Source organism: Betta splendens, chromosome 4 (genome assembly GCF_900634795.4).
Source record: "Betta splendens chromosome 4, fBetSpl5.4, whole genome shotgun sequence".
Lineage (NCBI taxonomy): Eukaryota > Metazoa > Chordata > Actinopteri > Anabantiformes > Osphronemidae > Betta > Betta splendens.
The window spans coordinates 18,540,096-18,566,738 of record NC_040884.2 but is presented as its reverse complement, the minus strand read 5'-3'; positions in this window follow the sequence as shown (position 1 = coordinate 18,566,738).

The window sequence follows — 26,643 nt, the reverse complement described above, 5'->3', positions numbered from 1 at the left end:
ATTAAATGGTGGCAAACCCGCGTTGGTCTTGGATGTTTTGTTTTTTTCTCGAGCTGGAAAAGTCTAAAGTACAGTAGCTTTAAAGCTTTCAGGTATGATCCATTGAGTATTGAGACATCTGAGAGGATGCAGACTGTCCTGGGTTCTTTGTTTCAGTCTGGCTCATGTTCTCTTCAAACAACTCCTTCACTGCTGTTGACACCTGCTATTTTCACTAACATATACAAAATGAAACAAAGAGATGGGACCCGTACTTCGTCACAGTAACTTTTGTTTTTTTTTCCCCTTCATACATGGGTCAAATAACACACTAAAGTAAATGCATTCAGCGTGGCAGTGTAAAGATTAAGTTTGAATTTACGCATAAGTGGCAATGAGAGTGAGAATGTTTTATACGGGAGTAAGCGGCTGTAGTCATTTAGAACAATAGAAGATGCAGTTTACTGTAAGAGAATCACTCCAATGATGATTCACTTGTTTCTTTGTGTCTGCGACTGAGAGTAGAACCAGAGAAAACATCAATATTTTACACATTTTTCAAAGCAGGGAAGATTTGTTGTGTCCAGAATCTGAATCCCTGGTGAATTATTCAGTCTCTTTGCTTTTGAAACCTAAAAACATCTTGGATGTATTTGTTGTCATAATTAGCCGAATAAAGAAACAGATATTTTTTTCTCAGATTGTCAGAAACAGCTGTCAAATCCCTTACACACTTGAACAGGGGATATCATTACTCTTTAGAACTGCATTCACATGTACACGCCGCGCGCCGGTATTCAGATCAAAGCCAAACAAGACGCAGCTAAAACACAGCCACTGATGGAATATCGCCAGTTTTCTCATCATTTATTTTAATTGATTGTTTCTCAGATACACATAACAAAGTGTTGCAGGCTGGTCGTTGATCAGATAGCTACTGTTTAAATTTTCACATTTGAATTTGTTATTTTCTAGTCAAAGCAAGTATGTGTTGGATGTATATCCTATGACAAACTATATTCACCGTGGTGAGATGATGATCTTGAAAATCTTGTATTATAAATACCTTTGGTTAGTATTAGTCATGACCTGCAGCCACAGATCCCAGATAAGAAGATTATCAGCAACAATCCTCCTTGCTCCCCATTTGAGATTTCAAAGCCGCTGCCTGTCTCTGCGAGCAGCTGGATCCAGAGTGCTAATCTTGGCCCACCGTAGTCAAAGAGATGCCTTTCAAAGTCTCACTAGGTCTCTCTCAGTGATGGTGATTACTGAAGCTACAGATGGCCTCCGTTTTGCATGGATACTGCATGGCAGGGGGTATCGAGCGCGCCTGCTACAGAAAGGGAATATATAGTTTCGCTGGGAACAGTTTGATGTGGAGGAGAGACAAAATGTTGGAAATTAAATGTTTCATGCCCCAGGAGCATTTCCACCATCTTGGATCAACTTGTTTCTATTCGCGTCTGCGTTTGCTGCGTTTGCTGCGTTTGCTGCGTTTGCTGCGTTTGCTGCATTTGCTGCGTCTGCAGCCCTTTTGCTGTCTTTCCAATGTTCATGCAAAATTTTGCCAGTCTCTTAAAAATCACAGTGCAGTAATGTAACATGATTTCACTTTAAAAGTTAAGAAAAGGGAGGAAACTCCTGTTTGTTGTTCGAACAGTTGGAACCTGTGCCTGTCAAACCAGAACAGGACCGCCTCATCGCTGGCATCGCGCTCTGCAGGAGCAGTGAGGTTACCATGGTGAGAGCTTTGTTATGGAGACAACCGACTGGCAACTGTAATTAATTTGTTCTTTTTGTTTAATTTCTATGGTGGTGGTGAAATGTTGCTCTTAAAAGCTTTTAAATGTATGAATTTACAACCTGACCAAAGGTTTTTTTTCTCTTCTACAAGTTAAACACATGTAGATACTGCAGCCATAGACCCCAGTCTACTGTACGGCCACCATACTGTAGATGACGCACATCGTTGTTCATGAAAGATGTGTTTTTTTTTTTTTTTTTTTAGAAGCAAAAAAACAACCAAACCCATATAGAAATAGGAAAGTGAGTTCTGGCATTTCACAGTAACCCTGTGAGAAGTCAGCTCTTGCAGAGGTGCAGTAAGTTGGACCTACTTAAACATCTTGCCTAGAGCTGAGGAGACAAAGGAAATTGAGTCATCTAAAAATAGGTAGCCTGCAGGTTATTTCATGGTTTCATCTTTCAGTGGATCCCAGCTCTGTTTCCTTTTTTTCAGTCTAGGATGTACAGGCTGAGGGGCAAAGGATCATTTTACTCAGAGACACATCGCCGCAGGGATCAATGCACTTAGTTTTATTTTCCCAGTCTCTCTAGAACAGTTTTCATGGTTGCTTGCACCGGCCATAACTTGGTTGTATTAATGTGAGTTCACCAGATCATTTCAGATTTCAAAGTTAATTTATGAAGACAGCTGCAGGGAATCAGCCTCTTTTATTAAAAAAAAACGCTTCATTGTATCAGCTGGATTCAGTCAAGGAAACACAGTGCCAGTTCTCACCCGCGTGTTTTTCCTGGAAACCTTGCTTGGTGATGATGGACTCTGCACACGTCTGTCCGTCTGATCTGCTACATGTCTTTGTCCATCCATGCATTAATCTATTTACACTCAAACCCTTGGGGAACAGCTACTGCATAGTTCTCCAATCCCACAATCATCTCTGTTCTTTGGTCAGATCAGCAGGGAATGCTACTGTACTAACATGCTCAGTGTAGTGGAATATTGCTTAGTTCTCCCAGGATTTCCTCTGACTTAGAAATGTAATACACATTTCATACACTGCAAAAATTAAGATAATATATCCTTATGTGCCATATAGTCATAATCATATGTCTATTTAGGATTAAAGGTGACTAAATGCTGCTATTGGTAGCACGAGGCCCAATCATGTTGCACCAGTTAGTGTGTAGTTCTGTCCAAAGTGTCAGAAACCGACAGCACGCGAAGAGCACTAGGGCCCAGCTTCCTGTAACGCGACCCGTGCTCACAGCCTAACACCAGGCATCTTAATTGGCATTCACCGGAGAACACCAGAAATAGCAGGTCCGCTCCTGGTGCGCATGCTCCTCACACAATACGTGGTTCACACACACATCTGCGGACGCTGTGGCGAACCAACGCCGCCTCTGCCTCCAGTAATTTGTTCCTGTGCAGGCAGTTCTCAGACGGACGCGTTCATTTTACCGGCCGACCCTCGTGTTCCCCTCAGCGTGGAGAACATGATGTATCGCGCGCTGCCCGGAAGCTCTCTGACGTGCTGCTCCGGGCCCGCGAGAAGATCCCCCGGCAAAACCATCTGTCCACTCATTAGGAGCGTGCCCAGACGGCGTCAGGGGTCCACGCAGGCACGCGGGGGCCGTACACGCTGTCGAGTCACAAGGATTTGTGAGGATGAGATTCTCTCCACTTGGACGAGCCTGTGATTTCAGCCTCAATTTAGATTTTTAGTGTGGTTGAAAATCCCTTTGACTGTTTTTCGTCTTTTTTTTCCTTTCGGAACAAACTGTGTTAGGGCAGACTTTCAATTTGCAGGCATGAAATCATGACCATCACACCACCAGACAATGAACAAGCAGGAAACATTTGCATAGAAGTATTTGCATGCCAGCTCCCATTTGCATATTTTATTGAACATCCTGTGATTAGTTTCCCGCAGCCTGATATCATGTGGACAAATAGTAATGTAGTGCCTACTTGTTCTGCAGGTGCCCCCAGCATGCGAGACAACAGTGGGGGGAAAAATGATGGTAATTTCTCTCGGTACAACCTCTCCACCACCCACTTTACACTCCAACCCCTTCTCTGCTGCTCCTTCCTAGCGCCCTTGTGATTAATACGTCTTACTCTCCACATGCTGCCCTTAAGACAAGAGCAGCTTACTGCTTCCCTTACACCGCCACAGGTCCCCGCAACGACACAGTCTAACAGGATTAGAGTTTGCATTTGGGGTGGAGGATGTTTGTGTGAGTGTACAGATGAAACATCCGTGAATTAGTTTGTTTTTTCGCCAATTTATGTCAGCGTAGGACAAAGATGCAGCAGCTCGGGTGGGTTGATGCTTTGGCAGTAATGTTGTTGCAAACAAACAGAACCAGAGGGTGTGAGATAAGGATTTGAGGGGGTGATACATTGCAATCAGCCACAATAGTGTATGTGCCCGAAGCCAAGATAACCTGAGTCCTTAATAAAAAAAAAAAAAAAAAACTGTTGGCGTAAAGCCTTAATACTCGTCTCATGTCCATAGTGACTCTGCCCTATTCTCCCTTTGTTTCTTCTCCAAGCTGTACTTGTTTTAGTCTAAGACGTGTTCATCATGTGAAAATGCTTAACTGATTTCTCATGAGGCATTTGTGACATTTTAATTTGTACCAGAACTTATCAAAACAATTTAGATGTTTGGCTTTTTAATGGAAATATCACGTTGCCCCTGCAGACTGAATGCCACCTTCACTGGGGGATGCAAACATGGCAACTTTTGATGAACTGTGAAGTTTGATTAAGCTGATTTAATCCTAATGATTAAATCAAGTGACTGTGTTTTGGATGGCGCTGAAAAGGGAGACATCTACATTTGCGTATGTGTAATAGACAATAAACGGCTGGTGAATAAATAGTCAGAATAGTCTGTGTTGATTCTAGCCTCCATCCATGCCTGGAACTTGATCTGTTTGCAAAGAAGCAACGTGGGACAAATTGTAGCCCAAAGGGAGATCTGCAGACTGTGACTGTTCTCGCATCATCACCCGCTCCTTCCCCAGACAAAAGGAACACATTTTACACAGTGCAAGGCCGGGAACACAGATGTTACAATCTGGGTCTTGGTAAAATCATCTCCTTGGTTTCAGCCGCGAATGGAAAAGAAATTCTAAAGAAATAATTTAGTTTCAAGGTAAATTCTCTGATGTATCAAGTGTGAGTCCTTCAAATATTACTTTTGAAGGTTCATACTGTATATTAGATACAAGTTCTGACAGTGTTTTCTGTATTACGTAGGAGCATGTGATTGATTATATTAATATTTTAATCTACTGTATTGACTTTTTTAACTGATAAAATCAGTTGAGGCCGTGTTTGTTGTATGAATGTTCTTCAACATCATCAGTGCAAATAACCTCATCTGTCCTTAAAATGTGCATGTCATCGTTTTCTTGCGACGTAATGAAATTAGATGATTGGATGTAAATAAAGGCAGCCATAGAAGTGTCTGTTCATTCCACTGGATGACACTGAGCCTGTCCTTTCTGTTCATCTGCCACTAAACGCCACTGATCTGATGGAGACGCACGTTGACCTCTGCTGTCAGTCAGCGATCCAGAGGTTAATTCAGAACGATGCCCTCCATCCATCTGGGGCTGCTGCGACTCTGTTTATTCTGAAAAGCACAACGGTGGTGGTGTAGTTGGCTTCCTTCGAAACCCACTTATCCCTAAAATGTGTCCCATAATGTGCTCGATGGCGTACAGTACTCTCTATGTCTTAACTCTGTCAGGCATCGGTAGCTGAGGGAGGGGGGGCTGCGAAGGGGAGCCATTTTCTGCACCTTTCTAATCCGTTTACATTTCATCTTTCACCCCTTATCTTAGCTTTTTCTGGAAATTACAGGGCCTAATTACACATCACCGGCAGATTCAGCTGGATAAAATGGTGTTTCGGGCTCCGCGTGATGTAACAACATTTGCAGTGCAACTTATGGTGCTGAAGCTAATCCTATCAAACGAGGATAAGCACAGCACAATCCCAGGTCTAACACAACCGCAGAGGCAGCTGATACAGATTCCCTCACATCAGCCCGGAGCGGCTCTAAACCTCAAGGCTGCATCTTCCCGTCGTATAGGATGTTCTAGCAAAAAAAAAAAAACCATCATTTGTTTACCTCGTTTTGAATAGTGCAGGATTATAGCTCCCTGACACACACACACACACACACACACACACACACACACACACACACACACACACACACACACACACACACACACACACACACACACACACACACACACACACAGTGTTTTGTTTCTGCACCAAGCTGTCTAATGTCAGCACAGAGTGACCTTCTTTGCAGATATGATTTACAGTTACATTTGCCCAGCAGACAGTGGAAAGTTTATAAAATCTGTCTGCCATATCCTTGCATAAAGGCCACAAATACTACATTATTGTTCCAACAAATCACGGAGGAAGCCTCTGTGAATCTGCCAAGTCTGACTTCCATATTCAGGGGAATGCAGCAGAGGAGAGGAGTCGTAAATGAGCCTCTACCTGCAGCTTTCCTCTTATTGTTTATCATCTCATTCCACACCACAGTCACCAGCCACAACACGGAACCGGTCATCGGTCACGAATTTTGAAAACAAACCAGGGACCAGAAGGAGTGCGAAGACCGGCAAAGTTTGACGAAGGGAAGTGTTGAGTTGGTGTATTTCAGCAGTGACTGACTGCTCAGGGGCACTTGGCAGCGGTTTCATACCTGTGGTCTGTGCCGTCGGGTCATGAATCAAGTAAGTCAGCCAAACTATCACGTATAGTGGAGGTCAAGCTTTATCCTCACAAGCACAAATTAGATTTATACTGGCAATAAGAAGGCCGGATTGGCAGGGCCCTGGAGGACTCGGGACATTACAAGGATGTAGGCCAACCTCCCACATTCACTGGATTGATGGATAATTGAATTAGCCAAGAAAAACGGTGCGTTCAGTGACATTGAATAGAAAACAGAGGAAATTCTATGCGTTCAGCACTTGCGACAACTTTCTGTACTTATATGCCGACATAACACACTGTCCTGATTGTGATCATCTCCAATTCTGTGAACAACAAACTCTTATTAATGTAAGTTATTAAGGTTTTATTTGGAATAAGTCGGCCAACATCAAGCACATATGGACCTCACTGATTCCTTTTGAACATCTGGCAAAAGTGAGTCCCACATCTTCTGCTCCGCATCAACTTCCTACAACTCCTATGCAAATCTGACTCCTCCTTAGTTTGGTGCTGAGCAGGTAATGGCTGCATATATTTCACTATACATGCAATCCTCCCAATCTATACTAATGCTTATATTAATTGCGTATTTGCTGTATTAGTCAAGCTCATCTGGACATGATCTGTTGAATTTATCTCGTCAGCCCCCACAAACGTCACTTCTACCATTACTGTTTGTGAAGTTTCTTCCAAATGAGGCCTCCTGCACCACAAGGAGATTTACTTTCACTTATTTTATTATTAATTTAAATGATGCCAATACATCATTTCTGATTTAATGATGATTGCGTGCCATGACCGTCCCTCTTGGTTTGGGGTTAATGTTATCTGTGGGTTTTCTTCCTCCTCTGCACATTAATAAACCGGAATGTGTTGTTGTTTTTATGGACTAGAGTCGGACACCTGCAGTAGCTGTGCCCACATTTACTGTCGCTGGCAGTAACAACAACAGAACAGCAACAAATATAAAGAAAAAGCAAGGCAACCAATCATTCTTAGTTATTTCCCTGCATGCACAGAGGTAATTAGGAGACGTTGGATTCATTAGCCTATAGAAAGGAGCCCACCGTCCTCCCTGGGCGGACAGGCCTTTCCACTTCAAAGGGAGCACAGGTTCTTTGATCCAACAGCAGAAGTGGGAGCTCGGTAGAATGGTACCGAGCTGCGCTGTGATTACTGTGCACGCCGCGGCTTCACCTCTGCCTCTGGACACATCTCCAGAAGATGGATGGCGATCGTCAGCCGCGTTATAATAGATAATGTGATGTGAATCTGAGAGGATTTGGCCCCTGAACCGGCTTGACCCCATCTGTCGAGATTAACTTTGCGTCGTGTCCTGGGATGTTTTTCTGCTTTATTTCCTCTGTTTTACACCTCGGTGAGTTCAGCACGGACGCTGTCACACAAAGACGTAGGCGCCAAATGCTTGTCTTTGGGCTTTTTTTTTCTCCTCTTTCTTCATGAGACAAGGACAAGTTCGCATTCCAGTTGGTGGGTTTAGTTCTGTACAGCACCGTCACCTTTTATTCAAGCAGCATACCTGCTGCGATGCTGATGCAAAAATCCTTGCAGAAGCTGTTCCCCGACTCTCTTTATTTATTGTTTGCTGTGTCCTATGGTCTCCTTAAAAGCTTTTCCACAATTTCCTTATAGATAGATGTACAGCAATTAGGCTGGAGAGAATCCCAATTAATTTAGAGGTTGTTTGCTTAGTCCACTTCGTCAGATCAATTTTATGCAGGGGGGAAACGGGGAAAATCGTTACACAGCTTAAAAGAAACCTAAGTGAATTACAGTAATTATTTAATGCTTGGTCTTGATCAGGCTAAGTGTCTGCACAGACTTTTATTTATTTTCCTAATAGCCCCTTCGTCTCCCAAGGTCCTTCTGTGGACTGTGATAAAACAAAACATTTGTGAATAAAGATTGTGTCCAACTGTAACGAGAAGATGATGTTGACAAAGTCTTTGTGCTTTAGGTTCTTGGTAGAGCAACAACTTGGAGAAGATTCAAATTGCTGCAGAGGACATAAACACAGACCCACATTTTATTCGCTGATGTATTGTTGGAGGTGGTATTAGCTCTATGCTTAGTAATAATCAAATGGAGTTAGGATTTATTTACTTGTCAGTGTCCAATTTCACCTGTAATAGCTGCTGATTGTTCTCTGGGGTCTAGAAGGGAGACGACGTATGGGCCTCTTATTACAGATACAGTAGTACAGTATGTAGTATACAGTACTGTATACATGAAATATATATGTTTATATGTATATCAAATGGACTGAATTGGTGTTTGACCTTTTAATTTGTCACTAGTGGTTCCAGGCCTTCTGGCTTGGTACTACACTGTAGTTCTGCAGACACTCAGCAGAAGGTTGACCAGTTTAACATGTAATCAAATATTAAAACCTACAAATCTGGAGCAGCTCAGCAGTTCATTATAATTATCTGATGTTTTCTAGTTCCCTATAAAATGTTCTTATAGTGGGCAGCAGTAATATTGGGGGTTAAACTGTGATGATAGTATCTCTTTTAATGAAATACGTAGAAATGCTGAAATACAGTGGTGCAGCATGTTCCACCAAAAACAAAGATAGCATTTATTATTAGAGCCAATGGACATGATTCATATGACTTTTTAAGGGTTTGTCACATTGGTCATGCCTAAAAATATTATTACTGTACAGTAGGTTCTTGTAATTTTAGATGAACTGATTGAATATATTCTGTTTAGTTTTGACCCAGATTTAAACAATGTCGTGCCAGCTGGAGAGTCCCTGGACGCACTGAGGATTTTCCTGCTGTTTGCGGTGCTTAAGTCAAATCTCTGTCAACACTTCTTTTGGCTGCGTACAGTGCACAGAGCCTGACACTCCTCAGCATGAGGAGGCGTGAAGGGAGCAGTTGCTTAATGACCGCGTGAGATTAAAAGGAAGCTTAAGAGGCGCTCCGACTGGAGGAGGAGGAGGAAATATGGGCGACGAGGATGACGATGGACAAACAGTCGAGTGCGAACAGAACGAGAATCAATCCGGCACCGCGTTTGGCAAAGCAACTGGAGCTGAACGAAACCCACCTGCTAATTCATATGGTTGTACAATCTGACATGGCTGCGGCTCAGGCGCTCTCCCTGCCGCCTCGCTCCGTCGCTGAGCTTTAATTGGCCCTGGTTATAAATGGACTTTGAATAAAAATAAGAACAGTTTAATTGTGGCGCAAAAGTGGGTCATCGTTAAATACTCTTACTTGGACAGCGCAGCAACACAGTAGCCGCTGATGAGCAGAATGAGGCGAGACCATAACGCGTCACTTGTAATCATAGACACCGTAAAAAACCTCATGATTGTGTCATTAAAGATGAAATATGGCCATTGGGTCAAATCAAGCTCCTTTTACTTCTATTGTAATTACAATTTCACCGTGTCCTTTGAGGTCAGTGAGTCTTGCCCTGGGACGGTAAACTTAATCTATAGCTATACAGTATCTCCCTCCACTAGTAAAGCATCCAATAGAAAACCCCCTAAATATAATCAATTATCTGAGCTCCAATGGCACAGAATGCAGAATGCTGATAAGACTTGTAGACTTTTTTTGCTAATGAAGAGAGAAAAGACTATTTGGTTCAATACCCCAGGGGAAGGGTTTCTTTCTCTCCCGGTAAAAGAGAATTATTCATTGCATCCTCTAAGGGAAAAGTCGATCATTCCCAATAAGTCACAGAGTTGTTGTCCCTTTTGGACTGTGCTGAGCAGGACTCTAGGCAATGTTGATTTAATGTCATACGCTTTGCTCTGCTTTTCCTTAAACGTTGCCCGGCTGACAGTGAAGAGGCTTTGACTCCTTGTTCTCCCACAGCTGACGGTGGAGGTGCTGCGTCACTGTCATGTTAGAGATGCTGGCTTGGCCTCCAAATGTACTTCACTCACTGCCCTGCATGACATTTATCAATAACTGGACACTGTGGGCGTAAATGTGCTGGACAGTACCGTATGTGGGACCCTGACCTCCCCTCTATGCCTGTAATATTTAAACCTTCTGTCTGATAAAACATTTATTTTTGCCCTGGGTCAGGTTTAGAGTCTGGCTCCCTGATGCATGACATTGATTATTTCTTCCAGCTGATTTGCATGTGAAGAGCTGGTTCATAGACGTGCACTGCTGCACACAGATAAAAATAATGGCACCGTATCGATTTCTGGCCCGTATTTGTGCCAAGCATCGATGACGACCTCAGCCCCGTCTTGACAAATGCTGCATGTGGGGCTACGCAAACAAATGAAAACAATGGATTAGCCTCTTCTGCCTTTTAATTCCTAACAATAAAATGACTCAAAGTCATGCTGACCTTTTACAAGCGGCATCTGTGGGGAAATAGAATTTATGTTCCATAGACTAGGCTTTATGCCAACACATTGGCTGCTGTTTTTCTACCATTAAACAAGAGTTATGTCACACTTCCCATTTAATCACAGGCTTTTTCAGGGGTTTGGGCTGAATCAGAGCGCTCAGCCAATGACTCACTGCGAGGGGCCCATTTGACAGATTACACCTGCAGTCACACTTAAAGGTAATGTTAGCAGGCCCGAGGAGGAGGAGTGCCCAACAATCCCGTTAAATGCTTCCAATTGACCTTCATGGCAAGTGAGCAGTTGGGTTCAGCATAGTCAACATACTGTAGTGCTTAATGCTCACGGAAGCCACAACTTGCACCGTTCCTGCTGGAAAGCTGTTAGTCATTGTTTCTGTCAGAGTAATGTCGGCCATCATTGTGAAAAGTCCACCTCGACCCTTATTGGAATCTAATTTTATATCCTAAAATGACTCGGTCGGTGTTTCCTCAAGGGTAACGCGGCGGCTCTGAGGGCAAACGCGGCAGTTTCATGGTCCAGCGGTGCCGTGCGAGGCGCGGAGCCGCGGCGCTGCCCCAGAAGTCTCTGCGAATCACCTAGACCGCAGAGTGACAGGAGAGCGCGGCGCAGAAAGCTGTTTAGCACTTCATCTTCACCGCGGCAGACGTCTGGAAGGAAGGAGGCAATTCACCACTTAGAGGGAGAGAGAGGCTCCTGGCAAGGTTGATCACATCTGTGAAATTAGAAATACTTTAGGCCTAAACGGCCACCAAGTGTGTTTGCTTTTGTAATTATCTGCAGCCACTCATTTTCAGTCTCCCGGTTTCCGGAATAATGCGGCGTGCTGTACTCACGCAGCGCCCGCACAGCCTGAATCAAAGTCGAATCGAATTTTTGGGGAAAATTTTGCAGTGATCAATAGACCAACAAACTCTATTTCATGCACGGTTAGAGTTAAAGAGTGTTGTAAGCCGTCCAGGAAGATTCATCTTAAGGGTTTTTAGGTTGGGATGAGTTACACCAAACATACCACAGGATGTTGTAATAGTGGTTAACTGGCTGGATCAAGGTAACACAGACACATTCACAATAAGGGCACCCGTCCCACACACTGTGAGGTAAAGGAAATGACCACACGGCAGCTTTTGTGGAGTTTTATGACTGTTTTATGTCTCTCATCGTAAGGAAGTGTGATTTTTACTGTTGGATATAAAAAAAAGTTCCCCACAACTGTGTGAATGTGTTGTAACCTTGTGTGATGTTTAAATATCGCTGCCCTTTCTCACTCCCACCTCTGAAATTCAAATTAATTTCTGAATAAGGGCAAGTTCCTGACCCTGTTTTAGATAATAAGTGTGCTATATGCATGCACACAACCCTGCTAGTTTTACTCAACCAAGGATGTGACCCAGCCGGCAAACTAGATGTTCCATTTAGCAATGGGAATTGAATAAGGAAAGCTTTTCACCTGGCACACTGCCTGTGTGTGTTTGTGTCTCTCTCTCCCTGTGTCTCTGTGTGCGTGTGTGCGCGTGTGTGCGTGTGTGTGTGTGTGTGTGTGCGTGTGTGTGTGTGTGTCTGTGTGTGTGTCTGTGTGTGTGCTCAGACTGTACATCACGTCTCTTGTTTTCTGTTTGCCTGTGTGCGAGTGAGCCAGGTGGGCGAAGCGGATAAGAGATCGGAGGGTTAAGAAAAGGACCGCGGGAAGTAATGTGGATATTGACCTGCATTCCCCAGAGTGTGTGGAAATGCAGAAGGTCTGGACAGAGATGGCGCTTCTGCTTAGGCCACATGGGGGGGAGATGAAGACGGGCTTTGTGGAAGCCAGCAAAGCTTCTCCCCGACACAGAATCATTTTTCGGCTTTGCTGTGAAACCTACTTCTCCTTTGAAGTGTGTTATTAACAGTCCAATGCACGGATCCTGTGTCCTTTCATAAAAGTTGCTTTATCATTTAAAACTTCACTCAGCGGTTGTGAGTTTTTTTTGTGTTCTGCTCACTTGTATAGAGAGAGAACAGGCTTTGAAATTGTATAAGAGATGTTAGACATAGAAGCATATTCAGATTGTGACAATGAATTCAATTGCTATTTGTATTAAATTCAGGCACATTTGCCTAATAGTTGGCTTGAATGACTGTGATATTTCTCATTACGTGTAGACTCATTGCACTTTCAAGCGCTTGGCTGTTCATGTGTGTGTGTGTACGAGTGTGTGATCAGAACGCCAAACAGGCCGAGCTGCTCGACATTATTGAACATTTACCAATTAGGATTCTCTGAGAAGCTCACCACAGGCCTCATGGTGCGTTTGCCGAGAAATGCTCAGTGGTGGGAAATGAAAATGAATTACTTTGGTGAGCTTTCATAGTGTGTTAGTACACAAGGCAGCTATTGCTCAGTGGTTAGAGAGCTCAACAATATTTAGGAAGGCCCGGCTAAATATACAGCCAAGGAGACGTTCTTATACCTTACTTAACCAAGTGTGAAATAGCTTTGGCTAAGTGAGGGGACAACCATTAATACTGATAAAAATGGGACTAGGTGCTCTCAAGGTGGAATGTGAGTTCTCACTAAGAAAGTGATTTATGTCACCTTCAAGCGAGGTTAAAATAAAAATAAGGTGGCACCCGGAATAAGAAATTTTCACCCACACTTGCGTGCACGGACACACTTCCAGGTTCTACACTGGAACTCTGAGGGTTAGTTGCCACTTGATTTCAGAAGTATGGGCACGTCTTCTATTCGTTTGTGATTGTTACATGCATGCGACATTTACTAGTATTGTTTGGGAGCTCTACGCCACCAACAAGGGTCAGACACTCCCAGAAAATCAGAAAAATGTAGTGATTATTCAAAGTGAGCTGCTTGTGTTTTTTGTTTTGGTTGAGAATAACCCTCATCATTAAGCTACTCAAAACCCAGGAGGGCTTTTATGTAATGCCCTCTGGCTTTAATTAATTTCTTAATTCAAATTAGTAGTGTTTATTTGCAACAGTGCCTTTAGTCAGCCAGAGGGGCTACTGGCACCTGACCTCCACTTCTTTAACCCCATGCTGATGCTTCCTCTTACACGTCTGCCCAGTTGCAATGATTCCACTAAGAAGCAGCCAGTTTACCCCGCTTCGCTTCCAGCTCTTATCGAGTGACGGCACAAACGTATATCCGAGCTAAAAACTCTAATCCGTCGCTGTGTGCTGCCGTCACGTTATTTTAAGACGTGTCAGAATACCTGACGCTTGAACACTGATGCGTGGTAGTAAAAACGGGGGTCTCTCTTCTCATTCTTTCTCAAAATCTCTCCCCCGCGTCATTATCATAACATGAGATTCTGAGTGTCTGCATAGAGAATACATCCAGGGTTTGTCACCTTCCTAATTGGCCAAATCAACGTGCGGTACATGCCTGTGGATATGCTTTATTAGCCTAATCAGGTCTCTAGAGGCAAGACCCCCAGCATAAGACCCTTCTCAAGTAGCTAATAAGGTCCTTGGTTGAAATCAGGTTGTACCACTATGGCATGCCAACAATATAACAGTGGGGAGAAGGATGGTGAGCACTGTGTGTCTTTCAGAGAGGATTAGGGATTTGTGGATGAATTCTAAGCAAGTAATATATGCAAGTGCATTCAGCACTGCCGAAGCCTTTTGTGCCGAAGCCTGAGCTGAGCTGAGCCTTAGCTTGAAAAAGACCATTACATTAGAAATGTATACTCAAGGCTGCAACAAGGGCCCCGGACAATAACTGTGTGGAAACACTTCTCCGCCATCCACAACAAGAGGGGCTGCACTGAATCTTTATTTAATGGTTTACCTTCGCATTCGGCAGCATAAATAAGGAAAGCTAACGCAGGAATACACACTCACAGTTCTGACGTGTAATTTAAGAGAGCAGGATCCTTCTTATCAGCAGTATTTGTGCTGTGCTGGGTTTACTTTGAAACATCTGCACCGGTGGGTATTTCCCTTGAGAAAGAGGTTAAATCAGAGAAATACAAATACAGTTGAACAGTGTTCACCTACAGTAGGTTGCCAAGACCCTCAGGAAAGCCTTTGATGTCCTAAATCCTCTGGTGCGCGGGAAGCAACGCATTTTATGTTTCTGGCAGATGCATAAACATAATCACCATAAACTGAATCACTGTAAGGCAATAACCCAGTGTGATAAAGTCTTCAGCTAATGCAAATGGTAGCATATAAAACAACAAAACACAATTAATGCTATGCTTCCAGCTTGGCAATGAGCTGATGTCGACCTAGGTTTTCTTCCTTTAGTCGTCTTCCTAACGCAGGTTGATGAACCAGGCGCAATGTCAGAAGAAGCTGCCGAGTACTGACGCGCGTCCTCACTGAAACGATGCTTGATGAGATGAAATCACTGTTTTTTTTTCCACTGCTGCAAGTCACACACCTCTCGGCTAAAAATCGTTTATGTATTCCTGAAAGCCTCTGATGCTATTGTACCGCGTGGTTGTCAAGTGCGTCCACATGGGGGATGGCAGAATTCAGCACCACGGACAGTGCTTTATGCCGCATGTGTGCAAAAGGCCACAGACCAATCAAGAGGATCTCAGCAGGAGGCAACACTTGAGCGCTGTGCCTCTGTGTTTACAAGTCCTGGCCCTCACAGTCTTTCGATTACCAATCTGTGACCTCGGGGCTGTATTGTTTCCAAGAGAAAAATGAACTGGCAGCTACTGTGAAGCTTAACCTTTTTTTTAAAATAATAAATAACAGGCTTGTGGTTGCATGCATGCGCATGTGGACAAATATATGCATGTATCTCACCCACTCACTTTGTTGGTCCCCACTCACAGTAGCAGGGAATCTGCTCCATCACATAGATCCCCCTCAGCTCACAACGGCCCCACGTCCCTGCTGCCCCTGACTGTTCGCTCCCTGCCTGCCCACTGGCTTGTGTCTTTCCCTGGCATATGCAGCTGTCTCACACGCCTCCTAGCAACAGCCAGTGTCGGCCCCAGCTGCTTTGTGAAAACCTTGACAGAGACACAGACATACATAAACATGCAGGCTTATGGGTATACAGTACAGTACAGCCTCCACTTGAACACTATATACTGACGCTGTCGCACACATGCACTGTGTCTGCTAACGTCTCTGTTTGCACAGCAGTGAAATCATCTGCCAGCGTCTTTAATAAATGCCCCCAGTTAGCAGTTATGAGCTCGAGTAACATGCATATTCTACATAAAACCCAGTGTCACTCCGGTGAAAATATCACAGCTCTGCCATCACACATGCACCATTTGGCTCTGGACGACAGACCTGGGACATCTCACTGCCCTGCTGCGATTGAAAGGCCTCTATAGTGATTAAGCAATGCAGGCCCCAACCTTTATTTACTCCAGTCCGGCATGTGGCGAGCCAGTCTGCTTGTGTGCTTTGTGTTGGAATACGGGCCGCGCGGTTATTAATTGACAGGTTTGTCCACCACGCCAGGTATTTCTAGGCTCTCAATATATACCATATGTGCTTTTTCCCCTCCCGCCTCTGTCTGATATTGACAAAAGTAGCAGCAGACTCTGACATGCATCAATATTCGGCGCACCGGTAATGAAGGGGAAAATAACGAGCTGCCGGCAGCTGATTGCTATTTGTAGCATAGGAGCGATTGGAACAACAGGTGCACTTCTACATCTCCAAACTTTTATTTTCTTTGGTTCATGATGAACCTAGAAATCTAGAACAGTGCTTTTCTAATAAAGTCTACGTTATAGGTCGTCGTCCTTGGACGGTTTTCAGATCAGATGCTGAAGCACAAAGGGGTAAAATGACAGTACTTTGACGTCTGCCTGGTATTTATCTTTGTCTACAAACAACAGTGAAATGGCAGCAAAATTATTTTAATTAGTGAACATCTCACTTGGCTGATTGCTGGTGGACAATGGGTCAATACTAAACACCCACTTGGCTTCAATACCTCTCGCAATCTGACTGAGACGTCTACAGTAAAATACTTGCAAGTGACATTGTATTGGATTTAATGAGCACTGGGCCGTGATGCAGTTAAAGGGCAGTTAAGCAATAATTTCTCAATTGTTAATACAGTAATTATCAAATAGAGAGAATCATAAGACAATGCCCTTGAAGTCTATGTATTTCATTAACATTTAACGTAATTATTCACTCACCTGAATAAATGAAGATCTATCTACACTATCTCTTTCTTATGTTTCCTTCTATCCCAGTCAGATCTCCCATTCTTCCTTCGAATGATGAGTCCTCATGGCTGTGAAGCCAGTCCACTCTGGTAATGATTCTTCTGCCGTGCGGCTGCCACGCAAACACTAGGCCCGTATCCTGCGGTGTGCGATGCTAGCAATCAACCAACCAGTGGGTCAGATAGACACCAATCAGCCACGGCCTCCGTCTCGCACAGCATGACTGCCCATATCAGAGATGGCTGATGCCACCCACCGCGTGCCATCTGCTCTACATTTCATCTTCACCGTCTCTCTGCTCACCTGAAGGCTTCGGTAGCAGAGACATTTTGTGATTTGGTAGTGGAAGTATACGCTATGCTCTGTTTACAGTGAGTGTGCTCTTAATTTAACGTGATATTATTGGCAAAAATGTTAATAAGTTAGCAGGTAGGAGCTGGAAAAACAATCACACCTGAGCAGGATGTGTTTCAGTAAATCAGGCATTTATTGGGCTATTTGAATATTTTGCTGGATTCATTTTGGGTTCACATTCATCAGTTTACTTGTTTAAGAACTTTGTGTTAAATATTAGTGATTTAATTTGAATTGCACTTTTAAAACATGTGCACACGTCTCCCCTCGGATGCTGACGTGTTTCACATTCGGCACGGTGAACTTTTCGCCTCTACAGTAGTTTACTTTGGGTTGTGGAGCTCTTTTTTTCCCCACTGGGACCGACTGCGACATGCTCCTGATCCGGCAGTTGCTTGAGCTGAACACTGTTGCTGGAGTCGATGCTCGGCTTCCCACCTACTGCACCTCGGTGTGTCCCAGCTGAAGACGAGTCTATTTTTCATGAAAGCCACTTCCGCTACACTTACTGTAGGTGGTCTATTCATCTCTGTAGCCTTTCAAGTAGGAGCAACACAGTTTTTTTCCTTCAGTTAGCTTGCACTGTGGCTGGAGCTTTGATTGATGATGCACTGAGCATTCATCTGGGATTCAAGGGTTGGATCGGGTTCGTCTTGTCACGTGGAACTCTGAAGGTATAACAGTCATTATCTAAATCGAAACTGTGGGACCTCTTTGTTTTTGTTTTACCTCTACTCATTTTTTTGGCATTTTTAAAATTTAATTTGTGCTGGTGATTAAAGTATTGAGTTGGAGTGAGTTGGAGTTTTGTCATTACTAGTCTAGAAAATTATATCCAAACCTTTAAGCTGAGTGAACAATGATTGGCTGGAGAAGTCTGGTTGCATATTAACAAAGAAGATCTTTATCCTGAGCACGTCCTTCGGAGAACCACACTTCCCTAATTGGTCTTTTTACTGTTTTAGCTACCAGCGTGATTGATTCTGCTGTGGCCTGGTATCGACTTTATTTACCTTCTGGCATTTCAAATGTCCGCAATCACTTTTTTTGTTAATGTTCTTTTTGAATGTTAAGCAGCTCAAGCCGGAGTCCGTTATTAAGCTTGAGTAAACTTCAAAGACAGAGTCCACTAACTGCTTTCACCTGAGAGACGGGGGAAGAGAAACGAGGTTTGGAATCTGAATCAGACTTGAGTTTTATTGCGTCCATATTGTACATGCCTGGGTTCTGACTTATGCAGCTTATGGGGAATGTTTCAAACCGCAGTAGTACTTAAAGAATATTTCATATTGAAGTATAAATCAATGTGTTTGTGTGAGTTCCTGTTCTTGAGAAAGATCATTGATTTTTCTTTCCTTCCAGTAAGATAAAACATGCCTTACAGTGACATCCATTCACATCTTTATTGTTCTGACTGGGGATTTTATTGCGTAAATCGGATCCAGTTGTGAATTTGAAACAATTGTTACGTTGTCTTTTGCGCACTATTGGGCTGAAGATCATATTATTCACCACTAACCTACGGCTGCAGAGGTATACCTCCGAGTCTGCTGGTGGCCTTGACACAGGAACCCTTAGATCCATCATGCCGTATCTTTGTCTCGCGGTGCTTTGTTACATTTTAGGGGCCTGCTCTTGGGTGAAGATAAATGCTGTAAACACTGCTTTATGAATGAATAAATTCCCCCTGCGCCGACACCGCTCCGTGGCCGACCGTTAATAAACTGATTCATGGCCTAATCCACTCTCTCAAGCGTTCACAGCCTCTTTTTATACCCCCTATTTATGTTTGCCGTTATTCCAGAGAGTCGGCTGAAAGGAACCGCAAGAGGGAAAAGATAAATCACATTTTCTTGCTTTAATTTATAGAGGTGAGTAGGTGTTATATGAGCAAATTCCATCCCCAGCAAAGGCAGTGAAGGGAAACAATGAGGCAAGTCCGAGTCATGCACAGCATCTTTCTCAATAACCTGTAGGCAGGAGAAGTGAGCAAATTCATTACAAAGCTCATTGTCTGTACGGTAACTGTGACAGAAAAGAAAAGTTAGTCAGAATGTGAGGAATATAATGCACTTCAGCCCTTCAGAAAGAGCTCGTCTTTCATCAGCGTTATCCACAGTTATGAAAAATTGAAGGCCTTTTTTTCTCCCACAGCCCTGGAATCAATTTTATAGAAATGCTGACAAAAGAATTGTAATTTTTTCCAGCCGCTTCCTGGGGAAATATTTATAGCTTTAACAAATTTGTCAGAACAAATTATCGTTCTGTTGAGCCTCCTGCAACTCTATTATATTAGTTCAAGTTCTCATTTCACAGTGGGAGCAAGGCGCGGTACAGGATGTGACAGGATGAAGCCTGCGCAGAGGGAGGGCTGCGGCTCGTTGTGGAGGGACTTGCCTGTTTGAGCGGAGCTCAGGGAACAAAGGGGAGGATGCTCTGCTGCGCCTCGATGCCACTAGGAGAGCTGTGTGTGCTTCTGATAGAACCTACGGATTTATAATATTTGAGGGTGAGTGAGCCCAAAATAAAAAAGTGTGGGATAAAGTTAAACGCTTGACACATCAGGACATTATCAGTGTGTTTTGTCTCAGCTGACAGAGGAACGCGCCGCCGTCCCGTCCCTTCTCCACCGACGGTATCTACAGTACAGCCGACGATTCCAAATTCATTATTATCGCCTTCTTTACCACCATTGCTTTTCCTGAGTGCCGTGCTGTGAAAGTTGAAAGGAAGTGGACTCACTGAACTGCATACTGAATATTTTCACAAACAGTGGGATGGGGAGTTTTTTTTTTTTTTCACGAGAAAACTACTTCAACTGGCCTTGAAGTCTGTCTATAATGAACCGCTGAGCTCGAGTATTTAAATATATAATTCACTTAGATGTGCAGAGTACACCTGATATAAGATCTGGCAGTTTGAAGAGTAGAGTATGAAAACATTGGACAGGAACAGATTGTATTAAAGCTTTGACCTTTGCCTGGACGCTGTTTGATCAACCATTCTGCTTGTAGAATAATTCAGCCGAGGAGGAAGCACCAGAAAACTGCTCCTGTTTTACACAACAACGTCGGGTACACGTGCTGCACAATTTGGCCAAATGTGAATTACATCCAGTTAATAGGCTTTGTATTTGGGTGTGCGGCGTTACAGTGCAGCGAGATGCAATTGGGAAACACGGAAAACAATAATTATGCCACAGAGCCGTGGGGTCACTGCACAGATATAGATTACAGACTCCGAGCTGCACAGCTGAGCACAATCAGCCTAATTGGCTGTTCAATTACAGCCGCTGATTGGCCGCGTCTTCAGGACCGGAGCCGGATGCCAGCGTGGTCCAAGCGGGAGCCGGAACCGCGGCCGGCCCGAAACGAAGCCACGCAGCTGCGACGGGCCAGAACACAAGTTTGTGTCCCAGACTTTACAATATACCTGACGTCACTAAGCTGTGCATGAGTCGCTGTAGACTACAGGGATTAAAAGTCCTAATTTCCTTATTTCCTTTTAGTTTGTGAAATGCAAATGCACACAATTTCGCTCACTATTTAAAAAAATAGTTGTGCACTTCTTTGGTTGTAGTTTGTAGTCGACAGGTAGAAGCGTGTGACAGAGCAGACCATCATCCACATCACACGGTAACTTGATGCGAGATCTGCGTGAGTAAAAAAAATAAAATAAATCAAACCAAATGTTTTCCATGTCCTCTGCAGCCGATGGGAAACCTTTTGCCCCTCATTTACGCATTGTGAAATGCAGAAATAATGATTTCCTCGTTGGTATGCGTTTTTCTGCTTCTCTCTGCTGGGATGTTGATTCTTGGGGAGCAGAAAGGCGGCGCGGTGCCCAGTGGCTTATTAAAAGTCAGCTCTGTGTTCAGTATCTTATCAAATGCAGGGACCAAAATGACACAAACAGCCCGGCGCTGGATTGTCTGGCTGAATGGTAAATATCAGGTGAATAATTAGCGTGGCCTGTCGCTGTTTGTGGCTTTTGTAATGTAAAGCGCTGCGGCACCTCTGAGGGAAGGTTACCGCCGCGCTTCTGCAAACATCGCCTCCTCCGTCGCCCGCGTTCCCGGGACGTCGCGGCGGCATGAAAGGGAAGCCGCGTCTTCAATAAACCCAATTATGGGAAAAGTTCCATCAGCTGATCCCAGCCTGGTTGAATAACACCTTATCGCCATGGAGACCTGCAGATGTACTGTATCTTGAATCCCCGGAGGAGTCACCTCATGCTCTGATGGCAGCTTCGCACACTGTGACATCCCAGTCGTCCACATTCTACATCTAAGAAAACCACAGTGGCTGCAGCCGCAAATGCAAACTGAAGCCTCTGTCACGACTGCAGACTGTTTACATTGCTAGTTTATAAAGGTAAGCGACCCCGGGTCCTGCTGTCGATAGATCAATCCGCAGAATCCACTGAGGGTTTGCCAGTGCAGTGGTTTAACGCGCTAAACGCTGGGGCTTCCGTTCGCCCGCGCCGTGATTTATTTCGAAACTCATAATTCTGTACATTCGCAGTGGCGCATAAATGAGATTCATTTTCTCTAGGTAATAACCTCACAAGCATAAAATGTGAACCAGCATAATTACAGCCATACAGCGCTTTGGACTATTATGTGGGCATTATACATGTGGCCGGGATCTGTCCGCCTACAGTATGCGCTGCCGCCAGTTTGTACCTACAGTGGCAAACTCCTGTTTGATGCCCTGTAAAACGCTTCAATCAGCGTCACGGTGATCAGCAGCTCCCTCAGATTTTAAAAAAGGTGCATGGGTACTCAGCTGTCACACTGATACGGCAAGGGACATATTTAGCCCGCGATGTGTCTTTTTTTTTTTTAACGCCAGTGAACATGAATGCATTTGTCACAGAATTATCGCCGGCTGCAGTGTACGCGCTGCATGCGCGCTTCACCGCCGTCGATCCGCAAATCCTGCTGAGTCCTGAGAGGACGCGCGACAGGCGAGCTAGTGAGTACTGTAACACCTACACGCGTATGAATCAGACTCGTGGTAACACCTCATTTCAGATAACTTCGTATTGGAAGGCCTTGCTTTAACAAATAGGAGGGAGAGGTTTAAAATGTCACGGTCAAACTGACCTGCGGCTCAGTCGACCTCAAGTGTTTTAGACGTTTTATTCTCCGCTGCTCGCTCAGCTCCCAGTCGTTGTAAAACGACTATACAGTAGTAATCAACATAAGAGCTTCAGGTAACGTCAACCACTTGAAGACCCATTGTTGGGTATGTGGCATTATAACAGTCGGCCTTGTCAAAGTAATTTATTATCAGGAATGTGATGCCTTATGTTCTAGTGGAGAACAAGCTCCTCTACTCTCATCCTTCCACTAATCTCTATATATGTATCCATGTGTGTGTGTGATACACTACACTATATTCTCTTCATTAGCTGCAGATTGGATGTAATTGAAAATCTCAATTACAAGAATATTAACCCAGGCCTCAGATCCGAGCAGTTTTTTTTTACTGCATGTATATCCTGGACATCTGGAAACCTGGTAAATTGCAAAGTCCTGTCATCGCGGCGGAGATTAATTGCTCCAGCACCAGGTACTGACAACAGCATTTATGGAGGGAGGGCTCCAAACATAGGAAGGCTGTACTTGAGGCCCTCTCCTTCCCCTGTTTCTGCTCAGTCCTTGGTCGGCCCGTCGTTTGTTCCACCTCGCCGTGATTCGCTAAACAAAACGCACAGAGGGAGTGTGTAATGGGAATATGGGAGGCCTGACACCACGCGCCGCTCCCTGCAGCGGTAGAGGAGACGTGATGTCTCATTTTTCCTTAAATCGTCTCCCTGATGCTCCTCCACCACACGGTGGCTGTCGTTGGTCGTCCACTGTAAGCACACAGCTGCTACTGTCCAGCAGTCCCACTGTTTGCCCTTCCCAAACCAAGAAATTCAAATAGGAGCCGCAAGGTCCTGAACCCGCGGGAGTCGCGCGTCTGCGACGCTGTGACCTCATCATCCTGACAGGATGGTGGGAAATCAGATTGGCTCCGTACGGACACAACGCTCTATAGAGTGTAGGGCTGAATGTTAATAATTCATCTATCTTTCCCACGTGTGGGACTTCATCCGAGACACTGAAAGGTGTCTGGGCCTGAATAGGTCTCATTCTCGGCTGAATTAATTCTCCTTGGTTCTTTGTCCTGCTGTGCGGCTCTGGAGATTGGCTCTGGGGATGAGCTCCAAAATACTTTAGGAATTCAATGTGCTTCAACATGGAGATACTGACACTGTCTTCAGACGTGCTGCCAGATGACTTAATAGACACGGCCTTAACTGAATTGACTATCAGCTTGACAGCCATTGACCAACCTTCCATTGCAGGGAAGCGGTCCCTGAACTCATTTTCATCATCCAAGAACTAAATGATGGAATATAACTTCACATGTTTGCTGAGGGTAGAGGAGACCAATTATAATGCTAATAATTACATCCGTACAATGAAGGTTGCAACAAACAGCTTATTTTCTATTAGCAATTACTGTTCTTTTCTGCTTCATGAATCTAAAAGTGATATTTTCGGCCGAAACTATTAAAGTTTCTGTCAGGGAAAAATTAGAGAAATGTGCTGAACATTTTGTTTTTTGTTTGCTTTGTATAAAATTCCCTTCGGTGGCTTTGAAAGAGTGTGTCGGGCATTTTTAAACTATTTTATGACATTTTTTGGGGGTAAAACAAACTATCGAGCAAATCGATTAACGGAGACAATCCTCAGTAGACGAATCAATAATTAAAGTAATTTAGTTTCAGACCCAGACGTAGGGAAATGGTTTGTTTTGTGCAGCCTGTAGTCTAAAAACATAAATGGAGTCTGTAAAAGGAGGAAACACAATGAAGCCAAAATAAGTTTGCCAGTTTTGCTGAATGGATTTCTGATAACTGTACTACTTAGAGAAACGGACCTATCAGTTCCAACCTCATGGTAATGTTATTTCTGTTTTTGCTAAGCATATGACTGGAGATGATTCTTTTTAACCATTTGCAGTACAGTGTCATAGTGAGTCAGTCACCGAGGTTTACATGGTGCTTCAGTGATGCCAGTGCAATTTGCTGCTGGTGCCGTCATTTATCAGGCACAAAAAGCAGGACGAGAGCCAATTCCATTCCTCTGCCACCTGATGTTGTCTCTCAGGACTGCAATTTTGCTAGATAAGTGTCCTCATCCTCGGGTGATGCGGGACCCACCTTGAGAACAATCCCTCACGTTCTATTATGCCTCTGCCGTCCAGACAACACCTAGAGTCGCGGCTCCTACAGACATCCATCATATCTCCCTGGACACAAATGCAGAGGAGATAAACCAAGGCTCCTCCATGACCATCCGTCTCTTCTGCTTGTGCAGTCTCCTCTCATCTTCTATGAGGCGGGACGGGCCTGAATAACAATTTCACCATCCAACTTATTCGCCTCCTTTGCTTCGGAAAATACCAGCACCGACGCACTTGAATCCTCAAGCGAAAGTCTGCTTTGCACTCAGTTTTATTACAAAAGATATGGGCCATTCAATTTGTTTATGAAAGGGGAGCACAGAGCGAGAAGCCCATAATTTTTTATGCTTTTCCCAAAGACATCAGCGACTCCTAAATTGTTTCTGCGCCTCATAAAAAACACTTACTTATAGTTTGCAGATGAAGTTTATTTCTGATCACATATTCACTGAAGGCACAGAAACGAGCCAGGCAGGCGCTCGGCTGCGTATCCCCCACCCTCCGACCCGGTTTCAAGCCCCAGTGGCATTCTTCCATTCAGCTGATGAAAGACTTTTCTTGGGTCTTGCACTAATGAATTGACATTATTATTAAATGATGTTTGTAAATTATGACCCAGTTTGCTCCCAGTGAGTGCTGCCGACATTCAAAACCCACATTGTCAATTAGGAGCTCGCAGATGCTGCCAGCGGTTGGTTGTGGAGTTTGGCAGTTTAATCTGCAGCTCACTGGCGCTACCTTCTGGTCTGGGAGCAAATGGCTCCATTCGCATAATTCAACATGTTTTTTTAGTAGAAACAGACTGTTATTAGACATTATAGCGTTTTAATTCTTATTAAAAGCAATCCTTGGTTGTTAAATTATATTGGGTTGTCTTTGAAGAACGATTACTTTTGTTTACACTTTTATTATAGAAATCCAAGTTTTAATATTATTTTCCCGGGCCCAGCATTTAACAGTTAGAATGATACACATTTAAACGTGTGCTTGCAAATCTGATATTGACTCCTTCATTAGGACTGATTTTGTGTTCCGTCCTCAGCCACAAGGGGGAACAAGAGTGGAACAGATGCAGGCCCAGCGCTTCTCATCTCCCTGATCAAATGTTTCTTTTCCATTTGAAATTCTGCTTTGTTGTTAATGATGTTGACGAGGACTTCAGTCAACTTTTTTTTTAAATCTGGTGGGCGAGCTTTTGACAAATGCAAATGAGCAAATGTTAATTAGGTTTTTGATCTAAATCATTTTCAGAAGCGTGTTTTTAAATATCTCCCTGTAATGTGTGGGTAATGAGTTTGCATGAGAGCCATGCAGCAGGGTCACTCCCACAGTGACACCTTGTGGAGACCGGCCAGTGAAAGTGACACCGTTCAAACGGGAGCATTCAGACAAAAAAACGCCCTAGATCTAAATATCATTATACACACAGATACATTCCTGTGCTCGATCACCTCATAATAAGGACAAGTTCTAAGTTATTATAGCTTTTGTGTGACTGTCGCAGATACTTTGACCCAGTGTTGGACTCAGATCGACCCCAAACAACTCGACCATAAACGCTCTCTGCCGTCTAGTTTTACAGAGCGATGCCACAACAGACCTCTTGCCGCTTTTCCCTCCCCAGAGAATGTCAACAGCTGTGTTCACGTTCTCTACCGAAATAAGTCAGGGGTTGATCTGATGTAAAATATGTGGACGCCTCTGCTTAGTTCTAACTCGCATAACGAATATGTTTATGCAGAACAGGGTCACATTTTGCATGTAAAATTTCTTAGCCTTTACTTTTTGATATTATGACTTTGGATGTGCCCTGGATGAGGCAGTTTAAGCTATTGTATAAAAAATATGAGGACAATATGAATTCGTTTCTACTAAGCATGTGCATGTACCCTAGATTTTAAAAGCACCAACCCTCCAGGGAGTGAAGGATTAGTCCTACAGCGCTGCAGAGATTGGCTGCGTTCCCACTCCCATACTTCACTGACCAGATGCCTGTCCCACGCAGCCCAGGCTCTATAGTGTTTCCAGCCA